Raw genomic sequence first — 13,912 nt, 5'->3', positions numbered from 1 at the left:
TTGGTGCCTACAATGTATTATCTTGAAGAGACAAAATTAGTGCTGGTTAGAGTTTCAATCTGATTTACAGAAGTAAAGCTAAAGTACTGTGGGTTTACAATGAAATGGTAGGAAGCAGTTTTAGAAATAAGGTAAATGTTGGAATGATTTTACAAATAAATTATTTTTCAGTTTTCTTATTTTGGTGCATAAGAAAATAATTATAGAAAGATAAGAAAGCAGGACATTTTAAAGCTGATGCTAACATCCCATTTATCACGTATATTTGCAACTTTTCTTATTTTTGATCTAGGCAAACATTTTATGAGCATGGGCCATGCTGAAGGTTTTACTGTAGCTAGCATATGGAAGTTAGATGGAAATTAGGGAGGAAAAAATAGGAGAGAGAATTTGCCATGGAAAGGGGGAAAGAATTGCAAGAGAAGTGAGAGAGAGAACTACAGAAAACATAGATTTAGACTCAATTCCTTGCCTTCACGTTACTCATTCATTCATTCAACTATTAGGTGGTAGTTCTTATTGGTGAGGATAAAGACTCTGTAGTTTGTTCATTCATTTGACAAATGTTAATCGAGCATTTACTTTGGGCGTGGAACTGGGGAACGAGCCAGTGCCAACAAGGTAGCCTTGGTCACTATTCTTACACATTTGTAACTAGTATGGAAGACAGACATTTTAAAAATACTGGAAGTCAGTTACGTGCCATAAAAGGTGAAGCCCAGGGAGATCAAGGAGAGCCTAATGGGAGAACCTAACCTAACCTGGCATTACTCCTCCTCTCCAAATGATGCAGATGGTCAAGTTGACTGTGTATTTTAAATATATTTGCATCTATTACTATGTGTGAAGTTGAGTGTCTTTTCATACATTTAAGGATCATTTGTATACTTTCTTCTATAAATTGTGTATTCATGTTTTTGCCCATTTTCCTGAGACGTTTTTAGACTTTTTTCTCTAGATTTTAAAAGTTATTTACATGTTTGGGATATTTTTCCTTTATTTAGTATATACATTATAAGTATTTTCCCAGTTTCATCATCTTTTTTTTTTTTTTTTTTTTTTTGAGACGGAGTCTTGCTCTCTCGCCCAGGCTGGAGTGCAGTGGCGCGATTTCGGCTTACTGGAACCCCCACCTCCTGGGTTCAAGTAATTCTCCTGCCTCAGCCTCCTGAGTAGCTGGGATTACAAAATTATCTGGCATGCACCACCATGCCCAGGTAATTTTGTATTTTTTGTAGAGAAGAGGTTTCTCTATGTTGGTCAGGCTGGTCTCAAACTCCTGACCTCAGGTGATCCGCCTGCCTGGGCCTCCCAAAGTGCTGGGATTACAGGTGCGAGCCACCACATCCGGGCTTCATCATCTTTCTTTTGACTTTGCCTATCTAATTCTTGCCATGCAAAAAAAGGTTTTTACTTTAATTTTTATGTACTTGAAAATACTTACCATTTTATGGCATTGGGATTTGGAGTCATATGTAAAAGGCTTTCCCCACACACAGTCTATAAAGAAATTAATCCATGTTTTCTTCTAGTACCTATGGTTTTATTTTTTATATTTGGACCATCTAGTACCTATATGGTTTTATTTTTGTATTTGGACCATTTAGTACCTATATGGCTTTATTTTTTATATTTTATATAATGAACTCCATTTGGAGCTTATTCTAGGGTACAATGTGAAGTATGGGACCAAATTACCTTTTTATCCAAATGGCTATCCAGTTATGCTAATAACATTTATTTTAAAAGTCCATCTTGGCTGGTTGTGGTGGCTCACGCCTGTAATCCCAGCACTTTGGGAGGCTGAGGTGGGTGGATCACCTGAGGTCAGGAGTTTGAAACCAGCCTGGCCAACATGGTGAAACCCTGTCTCTACTAAAAATATAAAAAATTAGCCAGGTGTGGTGGTGCATGCCTGTAATCCCAGCTACTCGGGAGGCTGAGGCAGAATTGCTTGAACCTGGGAGGCAGAGGTTGCAGTGAGTTGAGTTTGCACCACTGCGCTCCAGCCTGGGAGACAAGAGGGAAACTCTGTCTCAAAAAATAAATCAATCAATAAAGTCCATCTTTGCCCCAGTAATTTGGGTATACCATGTTTATTATATATTATATTTTCATATATACTTGGGTCTATTTCTGGACTTTCTGCTTTGTTTTGTTGACCTATTCATGCAGCTGTCCAATAATGATAACAGGTTATAACACATTGATTAATTTTAAAAAAGAATTTGAAGTGACCTATAAAAAGAAGGAGGTCAGCTTCCTTTACAGAAGAATAGATAGCTAATAAATGTGGAAGGAACAACAGAATTAGGAAAACATACTTTTGTGCCCACTATGTTAAAAACCGATTCAGATAGGGATCATAATGAATGCTAAAACTATCAGGTGAAAGTTGTTGGGGAACAGAACATGTACATGGTCATACTGTAAATATATTAACTTAATATTAATTACAAAGGAGGAGAATGTGCCTTTACAATGGGGAAATCTGGATTATACCACTTTGGCCAAGTGATAAAACTTGGCAATAGGACAAATTGACATTGTATATACCTATTGATGTGATGCAATGGAAACCAGCTATGTGGTATTCTTGACAATAATGTTTAACCTGAATATATTCAGGAGGGAACAATATGACAAATCCAAATTACTGTATAGGTCATGATACAAGATAACTGGCCTAAAGCCTTCAAAATGAATATTTCATGAAAGATGAAAAGAAGTGGGAAACGTCTATATGAAAGACTACTAGAGACATGACAAGTATGTGAAGTTGTATGACATTTTATCTTGAATTTTGGATCCTTGATTTTAAAAAAAAAAGCTCTAAATGACGTTATTGGGGCAATCAGGAAGTTTGAATATGGGCTATGAATTAAATAATATTAGTCTTTCAATGTTAACTTTCTTGGGTGTGCTAACAAAATTGTGACTATGTAGGTAAACACCCTTGTTTTTAGGCAACACAGGCTGAAAAAGTGTCTTGATATCTCCAACTTAATGTCAAATGGCTCATGAAATATATCTGTGTATATATATATATATATATATATATATATATGTGCTATATACTGTTACATATATGTATACACAGAGAGAGAGAGCAAATGTGGCAAAATGTTAACAAGTGTTTAATCTTCATGAAGGGTATATCGGTTTTTATTGTACTATTCTTTCAACTTTTATGAAGGTTTGACTTTTTTAAAATAAAAAGTTGCAGGATACAAAATCAATGTACAAAAATCATTAGCATTTCTATATAACGGCCATTAATGAGCTAGCCATGAAAAAAAAAGAAGGCAATTCCATTTACAATAGTTATGAAAATAAAATATGTAGGAACAATTTCAACCAAGGAGGTGAAAGATCTCTGCCTGTAATCCCAGCACTTTGGGAGGCCAGGGTGGATGGATCACGAGATTAGGAGATTGAAATCATTCTGGCTAACACAGTGAAACCCTGTCTGTACTAAAAGTATTAAAAAAAAAAAATTAGCCCAGTATGGTGGCACTCACCTGTAGTCCCAGCTACTCAGGAGGCTGAGGCAGGAGAACCCAGGAGGCAGAGGTTATGGTCAGCCATCGTACCACTGCACTCTAGCCTGGGCAACAGAGCCAGACTCTGTTTCAAAAAAAAAAAAAAGTCTCTAAAAGGAAAACTAGAAAACACTGATAAAAGAAATTGAAGATGACAGACAAATGAAAAAAAAAATAAAACACATGGTCACAGATTGGAAAAATTAATCTAGTTAAAATGACCACATTGTCCAAAGCTATCTATAGATTCGATGCAATCCTTATCAAAATACCAACACAATTCTTCACAAAATTTAAAAAAAAGCCCTACAATTCATACAAAATGAAAAAAGAGACCAAATAGCCAAAGCAATCCTGAGCAAAAAGAAGAAAGCTGGAAGCATCACATTACCTGACTTCAAAACATATTGTAAGCCTATAGTAACCAAAACAGCATGATATTGGTATAAAAACAGACACATACACCAATGGAACAGAACAGAGAACCCAGAAATAAAGCCACATACATAGCCAACTGATTTTTCACAAAGCCAACAAGAACTTACACTGGGGAAAGGATACTTTCTTCAATAAACAGTGCTAGAAAAATTGGATAGTGACATACAGAATGAAATTGGACCCCTATCTCTTACCATATAAAAAAATTAAAATGGATTAAACATAAAACTTCGAACTATAAAAACACTACAAGAAAACCTGTGGAAAACTCTCCTGGACATTGATCTAGACAAACAATTTATGACTACGACTTCAAAAGCACAGGCAACAAAAACAAAAATAGGCAAATTAAACTAAAAATCTTCTGCACAGCAAAGGAAATAATCAATAGAGTGAAGAAACAACCTGTTGAATGTAAAAAAAATATTTGTAAACTATTCATCTAACAGGGGGTTAATATCCAGAATATATCAAGAACTCAAATAACTCAAAAGGAAAACAACAAACATTGCCACTAAAAAGTGAGAAAAGGACATAAATAGACATTTCTTAAGACATACAAACAGCCAACAAGTATATGAAAAAATACTCAGCATTGCTAATCATCAGATAAATGCAGATCAAAACCACAGTGAGATCATCTTACCCCAGTCAGAATGGCTATTACTAAAAAGACACAAAATAGGAGATGTCGCAGAGAAAATGAACTCTAATACATTGTTGGTGAAAATGTAAACTAGTGTGGCCACTATGGAAAACAGTATGGAGATTTCTCAAAAAACTAAAAATAGAGTTACCATTTGACCCAGCAATCCCACGTGTCTACCCAAAGGAAAAGAAATCAATGTATCAAAGGCATACCTGCACTCTTATGTTTACTCCAGCACTATTCACAATAGCAAAGATATGGAATCAGCCAAAATGTCCATCAGCAGATGTATGGATAAAGAAAATGTGGCACATATACACAATGGAATACTCTATGGTTATTAAAAAGAATGAAATCATGTCATTTGCAGCAACATCAATGGAACTGGAAGTCATTATCTTACATGAAATAAGCCAGGCATGAAAAAAAAACCCAAATATTGAATGTTCTCATTTATATGTGGAAGCTAAAAAACTTGATCATATCGAGATAGAGAGTGGACGAACAAATAACAGAGATTGGGAAGGGTGAGTGGGGGGCAGGGAGGAAGATGAAGAAAAATGGGTTAAAGGGCAGAAACATACCATAAGATAGAAGAAATAAATTCAGTATTTAATAGCACATTAGGCTGATTACACTTAACAAAAACGTATTGTACTTGGGTTACGAATACCCTAAATACTGACTTCCTCATTATGCCTTATATACATGTAATACAATTTCACATGTACCCCATCAATTTGTGCAAAAAAGTAAAAATTTTAAATTATGAACTTCCAATTTCTTTTTTTTAATTTTTATTTTTAGTTTAGTCACCGTAGAGAGTGTCAAAAATTGCCAATGCCAACTATATTTCAAGCCATCACGGCAGGATATTGGGAAAAGTTTTCAAAAAGCGATAACCACTCCTCAGATAAACCTCATCGGCTGTGATGTTGCCACTGCACAAACCTGGCCTTCCATTTCTTTAGAGTGAAAAAAAAAAAAAAACACAAAATTTTAAGTTTAATTTGGAAGTCACTATCAAACATAATAAATATGCATATCTTTTGACCTAGTAATTCCACCTCTAGGAATTTATCTGACATATGTTCAATGTTATTCACTGCAGCATTGTTAGATAATAGCAAAAGACTGTAAGCAATACACTTTCCTTCAATGGGGGCTGGCAAAATGAAATAGAATAAAAAACAAAGAAGCTCTTTGTGGACTAATATGAAGTCATTTCCAAGATGCAGTGTTAGGTTAAAAAAAAAAGGTAAGGTACATAACAATACCTATAGCACTGTATTTGATAGAATACATGACCCCAGTTCCTCCTCTCCCTAAGCCCATACACCCTGCAATGTCACTTTGCAGCTCCTTACATTCCTTGAATCTGGGCTAGCCTGTGGCTTGCTTTGATCAACAGAATAAGACAGTAGTTATGTTGTGCCAGAGCCAAGTCTAGGCCTCCAGGGGCCTTTTGTGTTTCTCTTCTTGTGGAATCCTGACACTATGATGAGAACAAGCCCAGACTAGACTGCTTGCGGGTAAGAGGCCTCATGGAGTAGAGCTGAACAATCCCAGCTGAAGCCATTCTAGACCAACCAATCCCCAACTGACCCATCAACTGACCAGCCAAGATGATCTGAGCCTGGCCCTGAATAGTAGCTACTCCCAGCTTACCCTCAGACTCATGAGAAAAAACGAATTATTGTTTTAAGCCACTTAGGTTTTTGAGGGGAAAAGGAGAGGGAGGTCATGTAGTAATCACGCATATTAATATGCTGCTATTTGTGTAAAATTTCAAGAAAAAAAGAACATATAGATGCATTTGTTTACATATGTAAACTTTCTCTGTAAGGATGCACAAGAAACTGAAAACACAATTGCTCCGTGGGAAAGGAGCCCTGGCAACTAGGGGATGAAAGTGGGAGGCAGACCTTTTGAATTCTGAAGCACATTAATGTATTGCCAGTGGATAGATGAATAAAACCTGTTCCTTTTTACGCAAATCTTTTCAGAACCCCCAAATCATCCCTGGTTGGGGTCAGTGGGCAAGGGGAACTCTCAAACCCTATTGGCGAGATTATAAATTGGTACAATCTTGATGGGGTGGTAGTATGGCTTTAAGCAATGCCTACAAAAATATGTAAATGTATATGCAATGTATACTCTATCTCTGTAAGAACCTGCCAGAAGCTGATAACTAACGGTGGTTGCTTTTGAGAAAGGAACTGATGGGACTGGAAGTCAAGGGTAAGAGGAAAACTGACTTTTCTCTATATGTCTTTTTTATTTGCTGTTTAATTTTTTTTTTTACATTGAACTTTCTCTTTCCAAAAAGAAAACAATAAAATGCACATGTCCTCTGACCCAGCAATTTATCACTTCTAAGAGTCTCTCCTGAAAAAATACTTACAGAAGCAGACAAATTTAAATGTATAACAACATTTACTTATGTATACTAATAAATTATAAAGAACCTCAATGGCAATCAATTGAGGGTTATATTATGGAACGTTCATACAATTGCTAAAAATGAACCCATAAACCATCACCTATCTGAACGTAGAGCATTCGAGAACTTTTGAAGTGCCCTCTAATGTCCGCTTCCAGTCATTCACTGTATGAATGAGCACAAATGGAATCAACCGCGCTAACCATCACCCAGGTCCACAGAGAACATTCCAGAACTCTTGAGGTGCCCCCCCCCCCCCGCCAGTGCCTACTTCCAGTCATTCACTCTATGAATACTGACAAAGTGAACCTAAGTAAACATCAGTCAGGTCACATAGAACATTCCAGAACTGTTGAGGCGCCTCCAAGTGACCACTTCGAGTCATTCACTCTATGAATGATCACAAACTGAATCAACCCAAGTAACCATCACCCAGGTCCACAGAGAACATTCCAGAACTCTTGGGCTCCCTACTGCCTATTTTCAGCCATTTACTCTCTAGGAATTATCACAAATGAATAAACCCATGTAACCATCACCCAGATCTAGTTTGTGATAATTCATCAACCTGTACACTTTTTTGTATATACATTACACTTCAATAAAAAGTTTAAAATATGCATGTGCATCTATTACAAATATGTTTGCCTATGTATAGAAAAAGATAACTAGGGCTGGATGCAGTGGCTCATGCCTGTAATCGTAACACTTTTGGAGGCTGAGGCAGGTGGATCACGAGGTCAGGAGTTCAGGACCAGCCTGGTCATCATGGTAAAGCCCCGTCTCTACTAAAAATAGAAAAAGTAGCTGGGTGTGGTGGCAGGCACCTGTAATTCCAGCTACTTGGGAGGCTGAGGCAGGAGAATTGCTTCAACCTGCATGGCAGACGTTGTGGTGAGCCAAGATCACGCCACTGCACTCCAGCCTGGGCAATAGAGCGAGACTCTGTCTCAAAAAAAAAAAAAAAAAAAAAAAAAAGATAAAGATAATTTGGTATCCAAATCAAACTATTACAATACAGATGAAAAGGCTGGATGGGAGTATTTTTTTTTTTACTTTGCATACTTCTATGAGGTTTCAACTTTTTATAACAAGTTTTTCTCCTCCACAATTCAAAAACAAATAAAAATGAATAAAGATGAATAACAATGAAAAAGACCACTGCTATAAGATGTTAATTTTGTCTCTGAGGAAGAAATATACATGATCAGGATTACAAATCCTAGAATTCTTGACCCCCACCTACATCACCCACAGCCCCTCTTCCCCTCTTCCTCCCTGCATCCCACAGGTCTCCAAGGAGATAGATGCTTGGAGGGCAGATTCAAAAAACACTTCAGCAGCTAGGGCTTTCACCCGACTACTTCAATAGCCATCAGCGGAACTAGACTAAAAATTCCTCTTGCTCAAAGAAGGCAGGCCTCAGTGATCCAGACTAGAAGCTTCTTTCTCTGAGTGCTGCATGCTGATATTAGCTCTGGAGTTCTAACCACTTTTTTAATCAGAAGAGATAGGTAAGGGAACCAGGCCTCAATTTCTCTTTAGGTCCACTTTATCTCAGCCCCACCCAAGTTCACCCTAGAAGCTAGAGGAGAGAGGTTCCTCACAGGATAAGGAAAGTGCAAAATCAGCCGTGTGCGGTGGCTCACGCCTGTAATCCCAGCCGAGGCGGGTGGATCACCTGAGATCAGGAGTTCGAGACGAGCCTGGCCAACATGGTGAAACCCCGTCTCTACTAAAAATACAAAAAAAAAAAAAAAAAAAAAAAATTAGGCGTGGTGTCAGGCGCTTGTAATCCCAGCTACTCAGGAGGCTAAGGCAGGGGAATTGTTTGAACCCGGGAGGTGGAGGTTGTGGTGAGCCGAGATCATGCCACTGCACTCCAGCCTGGGCAACAAAAATGAAACTCCATAGGAAAAAAAAAAAAAAAAAAGATAAAAGTGCAGAATCCCAAAAAAGAGAAAATCTAAAAAGAATTCAGCAAGAGCATTCCACACAGATTCCACAGCTTCTAACTTCTTCATACAAACAGTTCCACACACCACTGTGACCCAATACTTTCCTGGATCGAAATAATTATGTATATGTTAAGATTTGGGCCCTATCTGGCTATGGATCATTCATACTATCATTTACTTAAGACATATTTAAATCAAGTCACTTTTCCTTTACCACACGACTTGCCAAATCTACTGTAATAAAAAGCTTCCTATCACTATCATAAATGGAACATCAGTATCACATACCACAAACAGAAGGTACATATTAGGTATATATTAATAAAGATTACCAAAGGGTGGCACTCCTTGCCAGACTCCTCGTGCAAGTTTTCCTCGGGAATGTCTGAAGACAAGAAGCTTCACCCTCCTCCTAGAGGTGAAAGTGTGTGGTTAACATTTCCCCGAGATTTACTTTCAGCTTCTCCTATAGGTTCATTTCCTTGCGATTTTCTTTCAGCTTCTCCTATAGGTTAACACTCCCTGTGGTTTTCTTTCAGCTCCTGCTATAGGTAAGAGTGCCTTTCTTTTACTCCCTCTATAGGTTATGGCGTGGGGTTACTTAGTTCGACAACATTTTATTGAGTGACTATTCTACTTCAGATAGGATAGTGTGGGGTTACTTGGTTTAACAAAATTTTATTGAGTGACTGTTCTGTTTCAGACAGGATAGCGTGGGGTTACTTAGTTCAGCAGAATTTTACTGAGTGACTGTTCTATTTCAGATAGGGTGCTAGCTGCTGAGGATACAGAAGGAGAAAATGGGAGAGTCTGTATTACGTTTGAGCAAGGGCTGAGAAAGAAAAGAAGGGAAAAAGGAAGTTGGCAGATACACTCCATCTGTACACATACACTCCTTGTCTCCATCCCTAAGTCCCCGCTTGTTTAAGCCACTGCAATTCAACTTTGGCTCCTTCAACCTAACAGTACACTAATGAGAGCCTCCAGAAGACCTTCCAATTTTCAGATCCAATGGGAGAATTTCAGTCCTCGTTTCAATTGAGCCTGTAGAGCACTCCCTCCTTAGGTTCACTGATATTGTTAGCTGCTTCATCTAGGCCAGCCCTTCTTATCATCAGTTGCCCTCTTAAATGCTGATGCATATCAGGATTTTGTCCCTAATCTTGTCTGGATGATCTCCCTGTTTACGTCTACAGCCAGAACTTCCACCTACATGAGCTGAAGACTCCCAAATCCCCAAGGAACAAATGAGGTCTCTGTTTTCCTCTCCAGCTTCATCTCCTGTATTAGCAAATTACTAGCATTTCTGTAATGGTGGTTTAGTCTCTTCTCGTCTGTATCTTATTTCCCTCTAATTCCTTGACTCATGCCAAGTTTGTTCTTCAAGATTCAACCTTAGTGTTCCCTTCTGGCAAGCATGGTGGGTGCTCTCCCTTGATGCTCCCCAACACACTCTATCAGTGCTTCCAGTAATCAGTGTACTTGACTATTCTGCTCTACTGCTCTCCTTGAAGGCATGATTTTTTTCTTTTTTGAGACCAAGTCTCACTCTGTTGCCCAGCCTGGAGTGCAATGGCACGATCTTGGCTCACTACAACCTCTGCCTCTCAGGTTCAAGCAATTCTCCTACCTCAGCCTCCTGAGTAGCTGAGATTACAGGCACACGCCACCACAGCTGGCTAATTTTTGTATCTTTAGTAGAGACGGGGTTTCACCATGTTGGCCATGCTGGTCTTGAACTCCTGACCTTAGGTGATCCACTAGCCTTGGCCTCCCAAAGTGCTGGGATTGCAGGCGTGAGCCACCCCATCTGGCCAAAGGCATGAAATTAATCTGCATTTGCAGTTCACAGCACAGGGCTCAGTAAATATTTGTTAAATTGAAGAATGTAAGAAAGTCCCAAGCTGTGAACAGTTAAGCACAGAAGATACGGTTGAGGTGGTTGTGAACCCAGGATATTTAAAACTTGAGGACTTAGATTCTCTTTCTTTCCTTCCATCCAGGCGGCCAGGACTGGCAGGCCATCAGGGTCAGAGCCAAGGAGATGGATTGGGGCTGAGGAGGCAGCCAGGGTGGCCAGCTGGCAGGGTAGGAAATTGGTTACACACAGGAGCAAGGAGTAATTACATTGAGATAAACACTGGAATGAAACCTGTGGTATTGAATTGCAATCAGAGATACAGTTTGAACTCATAATAAACAAATATATATGTGTATACACATTTACATGGTGCATATATACACGTGTTTTTCTCTGTGCTCTGAGAAGGCCTTTAAACAACGATGCCCCAATAGCATTGATATACCTAATTCCCCACCTTGGTTTTTAAATATTCTCCATTAAAAGGAATCAAGAGGCTCCTTAGAGAAATGGCTGATTCCAGGGGCTGGGGCCAGGAAAAATCTTTAATTAAAAAAATATATAGATACAGGGTCTTGCTATGCTTCCGAGGCTGGTCTCAAACTCCTGGACTTAAGCGATCCTCTCACCTCATCCTCCCAAAATGCTGCGATTACAGGTGCAAGCTACTATGCTCAGCTAATAGATGGCAGTTTTGTGTCCGTTAATTTTCTGATTTTGATAGTTGTAATGTGGTTATGTAGAATGTCTTTAAGAAATTTACGCTGAAGCATATAAGGGTAATGGGGTATCATAACTACAATTCATTCTCAGATGATTCAGAAAAAAATGTGTATGTGTGTATATATATATATATATATATATATATATATATATATATATATATACATCCCCCCACACAGAGAGACACAGGGAGAGAAGGGGAATGATAGTGCATATATGGAAGGAGGGAGACAGACAGACAAAGCAAATGTGGTTAAATGTTAACAACTGAGGAATCTGGTGAAGGAAATATAGGAGTTATTTGGGCTACACTTGCAACTTTTTTGTAAGTTTGAAATTATCTCAAATTTTAAAATGTAAAGTTTTTGTGTTTTTTGAGACGGAGTCTCGCTCTGTCGCCCAGGCTGGAGTGCAGTGGTGTGATCTCGGCTCACTGCAGCCTTTGTAGGTCAAGAGTTCGAGACCAGCCTGGCCAACAAGGTGAATCCCCATCTCTACTAAAAATTACAAAAATTAAGCCAAGCTTGGTGGTGGGCACCTATAGTGCAAGCTACTCGGGAGGCTGAGGCAGGAAGAATTGCTTGAACCCAGGAGGTGGAGGTTGCAGTGAGCTGAGATCACACCATTGCACTCCAGCCTGGGCAACAAGAGCAAAACTTTGTCTCAAAAACAAAAACAAAAAAAGCTGAATATAAACTTGCTAATCTGAATCATGCATAAAAGGATTTTTGCCGGTTTGCCCACCCTCATCTTGTTCTAAAAATGATTTATAGAGGCTTATCAATATGTTAAAAAATATAACAAGATAAATTGAAAATGAAGAAGAAAGATGTATGACACTGGCCAGAACCTTCTAAATTGTCAAATTCTACAAAATACTGTTGAAAATGTGATTATGTGGGGAGGTTTCACCTCGTTTTGGGAAACAGCTCCAACTTCAACACAGCTATTAGTTATTTTGTGTTTCTGATATCCTTTTATTCAAAACTTGACCAGCAATTAGACACAGAGAATAAACTATCGGGATACAGAGGCAGAAAATAATTATCAATAAGAACAAAGAACAGACTTTTCAAACACTGCTAAATTTTATGCATGTATACATACTTTATTAAATTTGCATTCGAAGATATACACAAGGCCAGCATTTCACAAAACTTCCTATTATTTCAAAAGCAGTAATCATGAAACAGTGATTATACAAGTTAATCAAGCAAAAAAAAATTATAGTTTTATCATATCATCTCTTATACCTGTTTTCAAATAGAAGCCTGAAATATATGATATATATTAGAATAGGAGGAGAGAATTTTACTTTATAACAATCACTTTTCAAACATTAGACTTTATATAAAAATAAAGGGGTCTTATCAACAAAGTTCACCTGGGAGTTAGCCTATGTCTTTATTTTAAAACAATCCCTGCAAAAAAACTTAATTTTCCAGTCCATTTAAACAAAAAAATAACTAAAAATGAACCTTGGGTTAAATAATAAAGTGAATCATCTTGTCTCCTAGTTCTCATACCATTGGAACAATTTCCATTTCCCGACCTAATCCTACACCACTGAATTTCAAAAATTAATGTAAATACCATCATATTTCAGTTATTTCTTAATAGTGTTAAGTTCGAGCCTAAAAGTGATGGCCAAGTGTCCCTTTAAGGCAAAGAAGACAGTAGGTGGATAAATCTCCTGTACGACAAAACTGTCTATTATCATTATAGAGGCAGAAACATTTTGACATGATCTTTTACAAACAGAATAGATACACTGCATACCATCAAAGAATTTTTTCTTTATAATGGCATACTAGGGGACAAGCTTCATAATAGATATATTTATGTTAGGTTTGAAGAAGTAGGGACTTTTCCCAGATGAGAGCAATAAAAGAAATAAAGCCATTAATGGCTGTTACGGTTACAATTTAAAATAAAGGGCACGTCGGCTGCTGTAACAGAACTACTGCACGCTAAGTGATGCTCTCTTGTAATTGAAAGAGAATGGGTTTTCCTTCAAGCCATATGCTATTGCTAGTCTGTGAATGCCTTCAAAGCACATAATCTTCCTTTAAAATCCAAGGATCTTTGCCTTCAAAAGACACAAACGCAGTAGTTTTCATTTCTTACATTCACTTAAAAATGGAATAGTACGATTCCAGCAGGCAAATCTGCATATTAAATATAGACAATCCAACTACAATATCTGAACATTAAAAGAAATCTATCACGACAGACATTTTACCTAGTTATAAAGAACTTAACAGTTGATTACGCTCAGATTTCTTAAACAGCTCACTC

The 13,912-nt window shown here is 37.9% G+C and overlaps 1 non-coding gene across 1 annotated transcript; it reads right to left on the bottom strand.

Moving 5' to 3' along the window:
• Positions 1-5,441: 5,441 nt before the first annotated feature.
• LOC120361998 (U4 spliceosomal RNA) lies at positions 5,442-5,582 on the bottom strand. The gene has a single exon (XR_005578007.1). It is a non-coding gene; the product is annotated as a U4 spliceosomal RNA (small nuclear RNA).
• Positions 5,583-13,912: the final 8,330 nt, after the last annotated feature.

This window comes from Saimiri boliviensis, chromosome X (assembly GCF_048565385.1).
Source record: "Saimiri boliviensis isolate mSaiBol1 chromosome X, mSaiBol1.pri, whole genome shotgun sequence".
Classification (NCBI taxonomy): Eukaryota; Metazoa; Chordata; class Mammalia; order Primates; family Cebidae; genus Saimiri; species Saimiri boliviensis.
Note: the sequence above shows the minus strand (reverse complement) of the source record. Positions and strands in the feature narration are given on the sequence as shown.